The 14,029-nt window shown below is 35.4% G+C and overlaps 1 long non-coding RNA gene across 1 annotated transcript in view; it reads right to left on the bottom strand.

The window, feature by feature from the left end:
* Window positions 1-4,426: 4,426 nt before the first annotated feature.
* LOC136037932 (uncharacterized) overlaps window positions 4,427-14,029 on the bottom strand; it is a 93,768-nt gene continuing 84,165 nt past the window's right edge. Inside the window, exon 5 of the long non-coding RNA XR_010620085.1 lies at window positions 4,427-4,629. This is a non-coding gene — a long non-coding RNA (uncharacterized LOC136037932). The remainder of the gene's footprint in view (window positions 4,630-14,029) is intronic.

Below are 14,029 nucleotides of genomic sequence, written 5' to 3'. Positions count from 1 at the left end.
ATTCCCCCCTCCGATGGGTACGTCCCTGTATGTTAAAAATTTCCGGTTTGCTAGGGCTACTCCTCGCAAACGGTTGAGCTATCTATGGTATGAAAACATAAATGAACAGAAAATTATGAGTTTCAATATTTTCAAATATACACAAATATAAAATAAGGGAAAGGTCGGGTCAAAGGATCCCCTAGAAAAATTTACAATAATTCGGTCTAAAAAGTTTATTTTTGGAGGATATGTCCTCCGAATATAATTTTATGCAGTAAATAGAACTTTGATACTATACCCTTATGGATTTTATTCCAAAAGACCCAACCTTTACGCTACGGGGGAAAGTGTCTAAAACATCTAAAGGTGAAGTTATAAACAAAAAAAAATTCAAGCTGAATTATTAGTACCAATTGGGAGACCTCCCCATTTTGCAAATATTTATTAAAAACCTTACCACGATAATAATTATATAGGGATTAAAGAAATCTACAGGATTTTTTTCAGGGTGAGAGTCCACGACATATTTTTCTAGGGGGACTAAGGCGTGGAAAAGGATATTTTATTTGCATGAAAACTGTCATATTTCTTTATTGTAACACTGTTTTTAACTTTTTGTTTTTTATGGTCTTCTAAGGGGGGAAGAGGCTAAGGTCTTTTCCCTTATTTGTGGGTGTCCATGGCGGGAGGGAAGCTTAACAGAAAACTTCATAAAGAATATTGCAGAACTTTGCACTGATCGAAATTTTAAAAGGAGACATTGTAAGACCCAAAACATATTTTTCATGAAACTAATGGGAGTTTCCGAAAATCATTTTAGTGATTTCCAGTTGAACATTTCAGTTTCAACTGAACATTTTTCTGATATGTAGAGATGAAACGAAGAGCAAGATATTCAAACCCTTGAAGCGTGACTTTGCCCGCCAATAGAACATCCACGAAAACTTGGCTTAAATACAAATGTCTAAGATTAATTCTTGTTTCACCTTGTTCAATCACATACTAAACAAAGAAAAGAGATGGGTGCCAAAATACTTTTTGGCTCGTGACAAAATCCTGTTCCTGAAAACAAAATAACCAATTGTTAAATTTAGTGTGAATCATAATTGCCAATCGGAAATTTTTAACTGTTTTATAAACCTTAAACGTTTTTAAAACGTTAAACGCTTACCAAATTAAAATGTTAAAAATCTTTACCGTAAAAAAATTAAACTGAAAAAGTAATTTTTATAACTAAGTTGGGGTCGCGTACCTTGGGGAAGAGGAGTATGATATACAAGCAGCGAAGATTGAAAAGACAGTCCCTCCTCCTCTAATCAAGATGTCTAGAAATTGTTATATTTGCTCAATTGAAAGTAAGGATACAAATTTTTCGTTTTCAAAGAAAATATTGAAAAGTTCGTTTAATTTTCATGTAAAAGAGGCCACCATGGACTAAAAAGTGTTCCGATACGGGGGAGCCAAATACTTACGAACATGATGGCCTTTAACCTCTTAGCTCCCCCTCCCCGGGTTCTGATATCTTCGCGAATTCACAAGGGCCTTTTGAATTTAGACAGATTAAAAACAGGATTTTTTTTTGGGGGGGGAGGGTGTTAGTGATAAAACAAATTTTATTGACTGTATAAATAAGAAGGGCCAAGGGACTGGGGAAAATATAGAGTTTTAGGAGGAGGGCCCAGTGGCTCTCCCGTATCGTATGTCTCTGATAGCTCCTTCCAAAAATCAAGTTTTTAGACTTTTATATCGGTGACTTTCAAAGGATTTAGGGAAATCCTTAAAAATCACGATGCAAAATACGAAAAAAGCAGATTCTTAGGTAAATGCATGGTAGTTGTTCTGAACGAATCCTGGATATTTGTCTTGAAAATTTTCCATCCCCTCTAACCCGTGTACGACTGTGCCTAACAGTCTCTTTCGAAGAATGAAACTGTTTACTTTTTTCGTCATTTTCTTCTTTATTTAGACTGGCTTAATCATAAAAAACGTCCTACTGTAATAATACAGAAATGAATGTACACAGCTACAGATACTCCTTCAACGAATAGACTGACAGTCACTTTATAAAATAGAAATAATGAAATAAAGCTAGGGGACAACCAAGCAGAAAAGCGCAGAGATAGAAAGAGAAAGAGCAGGAGGGAAATAGATAGCAGTGAACAAAAAGTAGAAAACAAATCAGAATAATACAAAAGAGCCCCGTAAAAAAAAATCGTGTCGACCTTACGCATTTAATCTAGGGGCGGTTTATGGAGGGACAGAGGGGACACTTGTCCCGGGAACAGAAATTTTAGGGACGCCCAATTTCAAATAAATAATCAAATAAATGATTAAGAAAACTTAAATTTAAATAAATGAAAAAATGTTTTAGTAAATGAAAAAATTTTTAATAAAGGAAAATTTTGCTAGAATTTGGCCTGAAAATTTTTGGGACACAGAGGTGGGGTGTAAACCTTTTGTTTATATGCCTTTTATATCGTCTGATGTAACGGTTTACTTAAGTTCACAAAGAAAGTCAATAGGATTAGCTTCACTGTATTGGTCTTTATTCAATAACGTAAAAATACGCATCAAATGCAAAATACAAGTAGCAGATAAGCGTACGGATAAGAAGAAAGTAACAGAGAAACATACAACCTAGAATAATTTTAAAAGTTTACGTTTGGCCCGAACTCTCCTGGAACGGAAGTTCCAGTGATTGGCTATTTGACCAGGCCTGGGAGCAAAACACTTCTTACGACTAACTCTAGTCCTAGAAGCCTTCCTGGAATGAGCTCTCGATGAAATAAATGGCAATTTCTGTTAGAAATGAGAGAACAGGAAAAAGCATCTCAAATTTATATTCTAAATACTTTACAGATTCTCCCCCCTATTTTAAGTTAAATTTTCCAAATTTGACTTATTCCCTTATTATTAAAGCCTCACACTTCCAAAGTCCTACGATAAGAAGTGATGGGAATTCAAATCGTTCATATATTCTGTTTCAATTAAAAAAAAAAAAGATCTGAGCCGACTACGCCTTCTCTTTGGTGCTTTAAATGTATAGACGGGTAATCATTATCAAACCACGGGGTTGTCTGGTTAACATATGTTATAACCCTGACATCAAACTTCGTTGCACACGGCGAGCCACACTTTCAGCACATCTGGAAAACATACACGTCGCAATTAGTGCCATACTATTCTAATTACACAACTGTGGTCGGATCGGGGGTGTCGCGTGGTTCAATCGCTTCCATATAGAGACTTTTGTAGGGGGTTTTTATCCCCATCTGGAGATGTCTGGATTTTCCGGAAGAACATAGCTTGTCTAGCAGAAAGGGGTTTCCGTTTTATCAAAAACTGGGTATCATCTATCGCAATGAGTTATCAAATGACTCTTCAATCTTTATCCTTGGTTAGAAAACTTACGAACATGTGTGCCGTTTTAAGAATCGACTTTCTTCCGCCGTGAAAAGTCCCTTATGCCAACATAATTAAGAATTTCTTTAATGAGGATTTCTAGTACAACTTTCGCTCTTCTCTTCGCTTTTCTTTCCCTTTATATCTTAATATCCAGTATATTTTCTGCTTTTCTTTTCTAATTTATAATTATATATTCCGAGTACAACAAGCAACAATACCTTGTGTTGAAGTTTTAGGGTTTTAAACAGTATTTCAGGAATTAAATGTATTAGTATTCGTTTGTATAGCATATTTTGTATGTCTCTTATGCCACTCATAGATGTTTTAGAGCTCATCAAAATGTTTTTGATTTTATTCAACACACTCTGAGATTCTACCAAAATCGTGGTGGGTAGCTTCACTCTCGAATTAGCAGGAATATTCTATTTTTCCCTTGCAGATCTTTGACTCAATCTCTCCTACACGCCCCTCAATTCTTGTGATGTCCCTTGTGTTCATAAAAAGTAACTCGGAGAACCCGAACACAAAAGTAAGTGCTCTTTATAATTACCATGAATCAGCCAGTAATCTGTCACATGTGCTTTTCAGAAATAATCACAAGTAGCTTTTGCCAACAGTTATTTCATTTTTACCCTTTTCGTCTTTTGTGGTGTTTACTTCCGCCCTTTTATATATTCTAGCTTTATGGTTACTATACTATACTTTATTTAGACTACCCACCCACTCAGGGCCTTCTGAAGCTGGTGAAAGCGTTTTGTCATGACGACTACATCGAAAAGGGCTTGAACCATGTTTCCACTTATGAAATCTGGAATTATACAACACTAATATGCACTTTATAGAAAAGACACAATTTATAAAAAGATATGATTTAGAGCATTTAAGTATAAAGCTGTAGCAGTCTTTAAAAAAAGGTAGGAGATATCATGTGGTGTTATGTCCCCGGAAGAATTTTTCCGTGGGTCACGCAGGAACTTTTCGGAGAGGGGGAGGCTATAATAAGTTCAATTTTCAGTTCTATTCATTTAATTACAAAATGATATAATACATAACTTTAATCCAAGTGGCTACCCAAAGAATGACATAAAGCACTTGATACTGAGCGAAAACATATAAGAATAAAGTTATTCGATATTTGGAACAAGAATCACCAAGTCGAAAAAAATAGGATGTTGGGATGGAGAAGTTCCCGTGGCACCTGCATAAGTCCCTGTCCAGCCCCTTCCGTAGGTCTCAGTGGTCCTGGAAACGAAAATCATTGGAGGCCGGGAAGATGAAAACATGAATGGGCGAAAAACGATAAGAATGGGCAAAAAAGACATGCAATGTAAAACATTTCCTATAATTTTTTTTTAATTGGGCAGAGTCAAGAATTTTGCTAAGAGACAAACCCAGTGGAAAATCTTTAAAAAGCCGTATCTCCATTAAAAAAATCCCAAAGTGTTGTACGCGTACCCTTTTATATTTTTTTAATGTGTGTACTAAAAGTTCTACTGTAACTAGAATACGTCCATTTTTTCACGCAAGGAACTCAGCATTACGAAATTAAAGAAGGGGGTGGACATATGTCAAAAGTGTGGGATACACTGTTTTAGGGATATCATAGATTTATTTATTTCAAATTTCCGGTTAAGCAGCGATTTTTTTTTGTATCTACCATCCGTCAATTGAAACTTTGGAAGGCCCACTACATCTCCTACGTTCTTTCTAAATTGTTAACTCACGGAGAGCTACGAGATCCTTTGTCACCAATCAAATATGTTTGAGCAATAGAAATAGTGACAAGTTGCAAAATATGAATTTTGATGAATTTCTTTTCTAATCGTTTCTGCAAGTGAGAAAATGAGACTATCGTATCTTCGAAACTCTAAATAGTTCTTGTGGAAACCAATTTCTTCCAGGGGTGCAGATTTGTGTTGTAGGGAGGGGTCTCAAAACTGGACAAGTTACATGGTAAATGTAAAAAAATGGTAGTGAAGTCATACGAACATAAAAAGTCCCTGGGAGGAAGAGTGGGAGTGCAGTAAAGGGACAAATGTCAATATCCAGTTTTCGGTTGTTTTATTTTTTGTTATAAAACTATCCTCTTTGAGTTCTATACAGTTTAACGTCCTTTTTCTCCAGGTCATAACGATACAGGTACAATAAAATAGGAGTTAAAATTCAAAAAATCTGAAACAAAAATCTGAGAAAGAAGATGGGAAAACTTAAGAATGGAGATATAGATTACGAAATCAATAATAAAAATAAATAAAAACAAACAAGGTTAAAGAAATAAAAATATATTCAAATGAAGTATAAATGGAAAATCTAGGAGGTAACTTCGCCAATTGATTCAACGCGATAATTTAAACTAGAAAATGGATACCACTCAATTGATTGGCTTTGATCGTTAGCCCCCTTTTTGCGTAAAAGAGGCAATTCAGTGGTTACAGAACCAACACATTCCTTTCTAAGGGAATAACATGGACACTAGTTCACGAAAAGGACAAAATATATTTTTTTAGGGGAGAGACGACTTTTTTGAATTAAAAATATCTAAAACAGGTATTTCTCAATAAAAAAAAAAAAAATACATAACATAGGTGGTCCAAATCCGCCCCCCCACCAGTTGATGTGCCCATGTGGCAACATCAAGTTCGTAAATTTGAGTTACATTAATTTTTTATCAAAGTCCTATTTAATCTCTGTGGGGATTAAATAAAAAAAAACTAGTTTTTTCAGCTGAAAGTAAGGAGTAACATTAAAACTTAAAATGAACAGAAATTATTCTGTAAAAAAGCTGGAAGTCATAAAGTTCTTTAAAAAATACTTTTCGTTCAAATTCACCGGCTCTTTGTTTCCGAAGTCGTTCTTAAAGAATTTGGACAAAACACCAAACTTTAGCGTAAAGAGCAAGGGATGAGGAAGGGAAAGCCCTCCCTCATTCAAGGAATAATTTCTACTAGATTTCAGTTTTCTCATATAATGAATTTAACATGGTGATTTTTTTCAAGATCACTTGACTTTTGGGGGTTTCTTCGCCCTTTTTTGGAAATCAAGCAAAATTTTTCAGGCTCTTGGTTTTTGAAGTGTAACATTAAACTTAATGAATTTCATATATTTGGAACCAATATAAAAAGTTAGCTCTTTTTATCTATTCATTTTTATATAAATTCATTTTTTAGAGTTTCGTTTACTTTTTGGCCGAATCGCTCCCTACTTAGGTTTTGTTACCACAAACAGTTTAATTATGAGTAACCTTGTCAACATGAACAGGTCTCTGCTTTTTTAAAAATTCCTTATGAATAGATGGCAGAACGGCATGAAACATATTTTTGCGGTTCAAATTGAAGACTAGCATTGCAGAGAGTAATCTTTTGATTTAGGAAGAACAAATAGAGAAGCACGGTTGCCGGCCCTAGTAATTTATCACTATATTTGGCGACTTTTTGCAGTGTCTAATCAAAAATCACTAAATCAGCACATAAATCACTTAGAAGAAAATCGCTAAATCAACCAGGAAATCACTAAAATCTAGTGATTTCTCTTTTCACCGGGTCGAAACCATGTACAGAAGGTTTGATAGTTGCCTACCATTGCTTAATCATTATAAAAGAAGGAAAAGATTCACTCTTCATGTACAAGGATTGTTACTATTTGTGAATAGGGAGGGATATGTGACTCCCAATTCTAAAATTTTTCCTTTCCTAAGGGCTTGGTTGAATTAAAGTAAAAAGTGAGAAAAGTGTTTCAAACTGACTACATAGGCCTATCACATTGGCTTACATAAGCTTCTCTCGCACGTAAATTCATTTGTGATTCGAGGAATTTTTTTTAGCCAACCAATCATAGACTACTTTACATACTTTGAGAAGCTTGCATTACGGAATGCTAATGTCAAACCACTGTGAATCTGAAAACATACTTATACATAAAACCTATATATAGAATGACGTAAAAATCTGGAACCATTGGCAATATATCGTCGATAATTGACAGTTTATGTATAAGCTATTAATTATTTATCTATGTTGTTAAAGCCTAAATAAATCAACCAAGAAACAGTGCTTGTCCATAATGTGGAAAACACTTAATCAGCATGACCCAAAAAAACACAGAAAAGACGAGAGAGGGAGGAAGAGAGAGCCCCTTACTGTAGTCCAGACGTGAAATCTAATCCTAAATACACCAAAAACAAACTAACAGGCTTTCACGGAACCCAACGAGATGCAACGCTGCAGCATTCCCTATTGTATAACCATAAAAGTTTTAAAGCCTATTGCGTCATCTGTGCTTCACTGAAAACAAATTATACAAATTATACAACAAAAAAAATAAATAAAAGTGGAAAAAATCTTGAATTGCTGAGTTTCCAGGAATTAATAACATAGTACATTATATAAGTTTAAAGAAAAACAAGTTTTTCTGAGGGAAGTAAAGACGGAAGTTTACCAACAGAATTATTAATTCACAACTTATCTAACATGCATGAATAAAACTAGTGCACACAAACCAACTGGTGATATTTCCTTACGTTTGTAGGACTATAGAAAACTAGTGCTTTACTGAAAATACAAAACAGTATAGGAGTTTTGATACAGTAAAAGCAAACCATTTAAGGTCACTTTTAAAATTATGAAAATAAAGCATTTTAGGATTGTTGCTCTTTTTTGTCTAATTTGTATGGAATTTTTAGGAAGGACATAGATATGAGCAATAACTTTTATATAAGTTATTGAATGAAAAAACAAGTTTTTTCAACAGAAAGTAAGGAGTATAATTAAAACTTAAAGCGAACAGAAATTATTAAGTATGTGAGGGGGCTCCCCCTTTTCGTCTATAAATCGCTCTTTACGCTAAAGTTCGAATTTTGTTCCAGTTCTTTAAGAATAACCTCTGAATCACAACGGCAAAAACATCATTTTGCTGTGACATTATCTCTTTTGTTATAGGCAGAACAATAACACTGCCAAAAGACCCAAGTGGGCTTTGTGTATTTAAAAAACAACAACAATTTTTTCAACTGAAAGTAAGGAGCAGTATTAAAGCTTAAAACGAACAGAAATTGTTACGCATGTAATGGGGGTCACCCTCTCGTCAAATTTTTCCCAGTTCTTTAAGAGTGACTCCTGAATCACAAGGGCCGTTTAATTAGAATAAAAAACTCTTTTAAAAGTACCAAAAAATTAGCATAAAGGACGGGGTATTGACAAGGGGGTGGCCCCCCTCATATACTCAATAATTTCTGCTCGTTTTGAGTTTTAATGTTGCTCCTTACTTTCAGTTGGAAAAAACTTATTTTTTAAAATTTATTTTCTGATAGTTTTTTAACCTGATATGTACAAATTCCTTTAAGATCTATTAAGTTTTAGTTTCAAAGTATTTTCTTGAACTATCAAAAACGCGTCTAATATGGAGCCTTTAAGAGGAATTCAAAATGAACTAATGAAAGAAAATTCATATCCTAAGAAAAATGAAGTGGTATGTCTTTATTTACAGTTTATTTTATGCTTAATTGCTCAAATTTTCTTAGTTTATTTATGCTTAATTATATTTATGCTTAATTGCTTAATTCATATTTATTTATGCTTAATTCCTCAAATTTTATCCAACACGGCTTTGATTACGTCAATTTAGGCTTAATTGCTCAGATTTTACCGAAATTTAGACGCAAGAGCTTGTAAAGAGCGAAGTCTCGAGAAGAAGACAGCCCCTTTTATATACGGAACAATTTCTATTCATTTTAAGAAAAATATAGCAATGAAACAAAAAATATGTCCTAAGAAAAATGAAGTGATATGTCTTTGATTACGTTAATTTATGCTTAATTGCTCAAATTTTCTGGGCTTTGATTGTGTCAATTTATCCTAAAACCTGACAATCTCCAAATTCCTTTAAGACCTATAAAAGTTTAGTTTAAAGTATTTTCTGGTACATCACAAATGTGACTAATATGGAGCCTTTAAGAAGAATTAAAAATGAACTAATGAAAGGAAAAAACATATATTAAGAAAAATAAAGCGATGTCTCTTTTACATTAATTCATGCTTATTTGCTCAAATTTTACTCAAATACGGACCCAAAAGCTTGTAAAGTGTTGTAAAGATTTGTTGTTGAGGAAATGAATGCCTATTTACTGTACGGAAGAATTCCTGTTCATTTTAATAAAAATGAATTAATGAAAGAGAAAAACGTATCCTAAGAAATATGAAGTTGAATGTCATTGATTACGCTAACTTATACTTAATTGCTCAAATTTACGAGGCTTTGATTACGTCAATTTATGGTAAAACCTGGCAATGTCTGAATTTTTCAGAGCTTTGGCAGCAGAAAACAAAGAAGAAACACTGTAACTATGTGTCTGAGCGGATGTTTGTTTGTACTTGTGTCTGTCTTTATGTGTTTGTGTGTCTGACTCAGTGTTTTTGTATGTGTTTATGTCTCTCTCTGTGTGTGTGTCAGAGCGGTTGTTTGGTTGTCTGTCTTTGTGTTTTCGCATGTGTTTCTGTCTTTCTCTCCGTGCGTGTGTGTCTGGGTTGATGTTTGCTTGTCCGCATGTCTGTATTTGTGTGTTTGTGTGTCAGATTCTGTGGATTTGAATTTGTTTGTGTCTCTCTCTGTGCCTGTGTGTCTGAACAGATTTTTGCTTGTCTCCGTACCTGTCTTTGTGGGTTTGTTGGGATTTTTTGTCTATATATATATATATATATATATATATATATATATATATATATATATATATATATATATATATATATATATATATATATATACATATATATATATCTCTCTGTGCCTGTATGTCTGAGCAGCTGTTTGCTTCTCTCTCTCTCTCTCTCTCACTGTCTTTCACTCTTTACCTATGTGTCTGAGCGTGATGTATGCTTTTACCCGTGTCTGTCTTTGTGTATTTGTATTTTTGACTCTGTGTGTTTGTATGTGTTTTGAATCTCTTTCTTTTTGTGTTTGTGTGTCTGAGCGGGTGTTTGCTTCTCTCTCTCTCTGTGCCTGTGTGTTTGACTGACTATTTCCTTGTCTCTCTCGCTATGCTTGTGTGTCTGAGTGATTGTTTGCATGTGTTTGTGTCTGTCTTTGCGTGTTTGAATGTCTGATTCTGTACTTCTGTATGTTTTCTCTCTCTCTTTCTCTGTGTCTGTGTGTCTAAGCGAATGTTTGCCTGTCCCCGTGTCTGTCTTTGTGGGTTTATAGGTATTTTTTGTATCTCTCTCTGTATATGTATTTCTGAGCGGCTATCTGCTTCTCTCTCTCTCTCTCTCTCTGTACTTATGTGTCTGAGCACGATATTTGCTTGTCCCCGTGTCTGTCTTTGTGTGTCTGTGCTTCTGACTCTGTATTTGTGTGTGTATTTTTTCTCTCTCACTCTTTGTGTCGGTGTGTCTGAGAAGGTCTTTGCTTGTTTTTCTCTCTGTGCTTGAGTGTTAGACTGACTGTTTGCTTGCCTCTTTTCGTTTACCTGTGTATTGGAGTGGGTGTTCGTATGTTTCTGTGTCTTGTGTTGGAATATATCACTCTGTGTTTCTGTATGTGTTTTTGTTTCTCTCTCTGTGCCTGTTTGACTGAGTGATTTTTTCCTTCTCTCTCTCTCTCCCTCTCTCTCTCTCTCTCTTTCTCTCTCTATCTCTCTGTCTATCTGTTCTTATGTGTCTGGGTGGGTATTTGCTTCTTCTTGTATCTGTATTTGTCTGTTTGTAGGTAACAATCTGTGCGTTTGTATGCGTTTTTGTCCCTCTCTGTGCCTGTGTGTCTGAGTGGCTGTCTACTTGTCTCTCTCTCTCTCTCTCTCTCTGTCTCTGTCTATCTCTCTCTCTCTCTCTCTCCTCTCTCTCTCTCTCTCTCTCTCTCTCTCTCTCTCTCTCTCTCTCTCTCTCTCTCTCTCTCTCTCTCTCTCTCTCTCTCTCTCTCTCTCTCTCTCTCTCTCTCTGAGCCTATGTTTTTGAGCGGGAGTTTGCTTGTCCCCATGTGCACCTTTGTATGTTTGGGTGTATGACTTTATGTGTTTGCAAAATGTTTTTTCTCTCCCTCTCTATGTGTTTGTGTGTCTCAGTGGCTGTTTTAATGTCTCCTTGTCTGTCCTAGTGCGTTTGTGGGTCTGAATCTGTGTGTTTGTATGTGTTTTTGTCTCTATCACTCTCTGTGCCAATGTATCTGAGCGGTTTTTTACTTGTTTCTCTTTGTGTGTGTATCTGACTGACTGTGTGTTTCTAGATGATTTTGTTTCTCTCTTTATCTCTCTCTCTCTCTCTCTCCTTCTCTCTCTCTGTGTCTGTGTGTCTGACTACATGTTTGTTTGTCTCTCTCACTGTGTCTGTGTATCTGAGCGGATGATTGCTTGTCCCCGTGTCTATTTCTGTGTGTTTGTGTGTCTGACTTTGTGGGTTTGTAGGTGTTCTTTCTCTATGTGTCTGCACCTGTGTTTCTGAGCAGCTGTTTACTTGTCTCTCTTTCTCTTTGTGCCCATGTGTCTGGGCGGGTGTTTGCTTGTCCCCGTTTCTGTATTTGCCTGTTTGTATGCATGAATCTGTGTGTTTGTGTGCGTTTCTTTCTCTCTCTCTGTGCCTCTGTATCTGAGCAGATGTCTACTTGTATTTCTTCTCTGTGTCTGTGTGTCTGAACAGTTGTTTACCTCTCTCTCTCTCTCTCTCTCTCTCTCTCTCTCTCTCTCTCTGTCTCTCTCTCTCTCTGTGCCCGTGTGTCTGAGCGGGTGTTTGCTTGTCTCTGCGTCTATCTCTGTTTGTTCATGTGTCTGACTCTGTGTGTTTGTAGTTGTTTTTGTCTCTCGCTCTCTCGGTGTCCGTGTGTCTGAGCGGGTATTTGCTTGTCTGTGTGGAGTTTGGAAATAAAATCCAGCTTGTCTCTCTTGGGCTTTGGTAAAAACCCTGTTTAACCTATCTCAGATTCTAATATATCCCCTATGAGCCTGCAGGTAGTATCTCTGTCTCTGAAATTTTTTTATTACATGTCCGATTTCTTAACAAACATTCTAAACATTCTACTTACTAGCGTACCCTGGCAAATAACGGAAACATAGCAAAGCAATGCAAACCTTATGTGTGTTGTAATAACGACATGTTGAAAATCAGCGTAGAAATAAAAGTGACTGATTTGAATCCATTCCATAAAATAATTCATCACGTTTTCTCTTTACATGACACTTACTCGCTTTTATTGTCTTACACGAGTTTTAGCACGGTCTCAGCTACAATCGTATCATGCATTTCATCATTGGTATTATTGGGTTCATAGACTATATCTGTTGGTATCCAATAAATGGTAGCAATAATGGTAACAAGTGCTGTGTCTTTTCAACAATTCATCTTTATATGCCATTGTTATATTGTCTGCCAATGCCATTTTTATTTTGCCTTTGATTTCACTGTCTATTTCCACATTATCTTTGCAGTTGTGGCCCATAGATATGTTATGCCTTATGGCATTAGTGCAGGTGTCGGCATTTCTTTTTCCCTTTCTTTTGAATGCTTATACCAGCAAGATAGTGGTAGGATATGTCAATGGGTAAGGTATTACCAGAATCATTAGCAGGAAATTGACCCTCATCGTCAACAATTAGTTTCAGGCTTGCATTATCTTTGGGCACTAACTTCTCTGGACATGCTGCTCTCAAATATCCATCATCATAAGAGTTGAATCTTTCCGATGCCCCAAAGGAGTTTGATCTCTCTCTTTCTCATGACAACGCACGCACACATTTCCAATAAGATTTCCATTGATGCTTGTCTCATAGTTCAAGTATTTGTCTTTGTCAGCATTCAACGTGACGACAACTTTATCATGTGCACATACTTTCTTAGAATATTTCATCTCCACTTTTTAAAAAAATATGATGCAAGTGTTTATCATTCCAATATATAAGAAAATACTGATTGAAAACATGCAATAAACTAGGTAGTGTCTATGACCAGCCTTAGAGTACCGCTAGGGTAGCCACATGAAAAAAAGTCCAAAAAAACCTGTTCACCAGTCTAAAAAATTTTGAGTCCAAAATATTCGAAGTCCGAAAAAATTTTGAGCGCAAAAAATTCTAGGTCAAAATTCTAAGCTAAAGTAATGTGTAAAATATTTTTATTGTTATAACGAAATATAGAATATCATCGTAAAAATAATTATAAATGGTCTGGATCAATTCTATAAAACTCTTTATTATGTTTTGTCTTGACATGACACTTGCCAATAGAAAAACATATATTTCAAAGAAAAATTTCATTTTGTGTTCATACACAAGTTGTAACACGGTTTCAGTTACAATTTCATCACCTGGTATTATTGGGTTCATTGACTATATCTGTTGGTATGCAATGAATTGTAGTAATAATATTCACATGCCTTTTTTTCAACAATTCATCTTTATACCCCATTGTTATATTGTCTGATTTTACTGTCTATTACTACATTATTTTTACATAGTTTTGGCCTTAGCTTCCTTTTATCTTTTGCTTTTATTTGAGTGCTAATACCAGAAAGAAAGGGACAGGATCTGTCAATCGGTAAGGTATTACCAGAACCATTAGCAAGAAGCTGACCCTCATCTCCAATATTAGTTTCAGGCTTGCATTATCTTTGACTACTAACTTCTCTGAATATGCTACTCTCACATATCCACCATCATAAGAGCTGAATCTTT

This window comes from Artemia franciscana, chromosome 2, assembly GCF_032884065.1.
Source record: "Artemia franciscana chromosome 2, ASM3288406v1, whole genome shotgun sequence".
Lineage (NCBI taxonomy): Eukaryota > Metazoa > Arthropoda > Branchiopoda > Anostraca > Artemiidae > Artemia > Artemia franciscana.
Note: the sequence above shows the minus strand (reverse complement) of the source record. Positions and strands in the feature narration are given on the sequence as shown.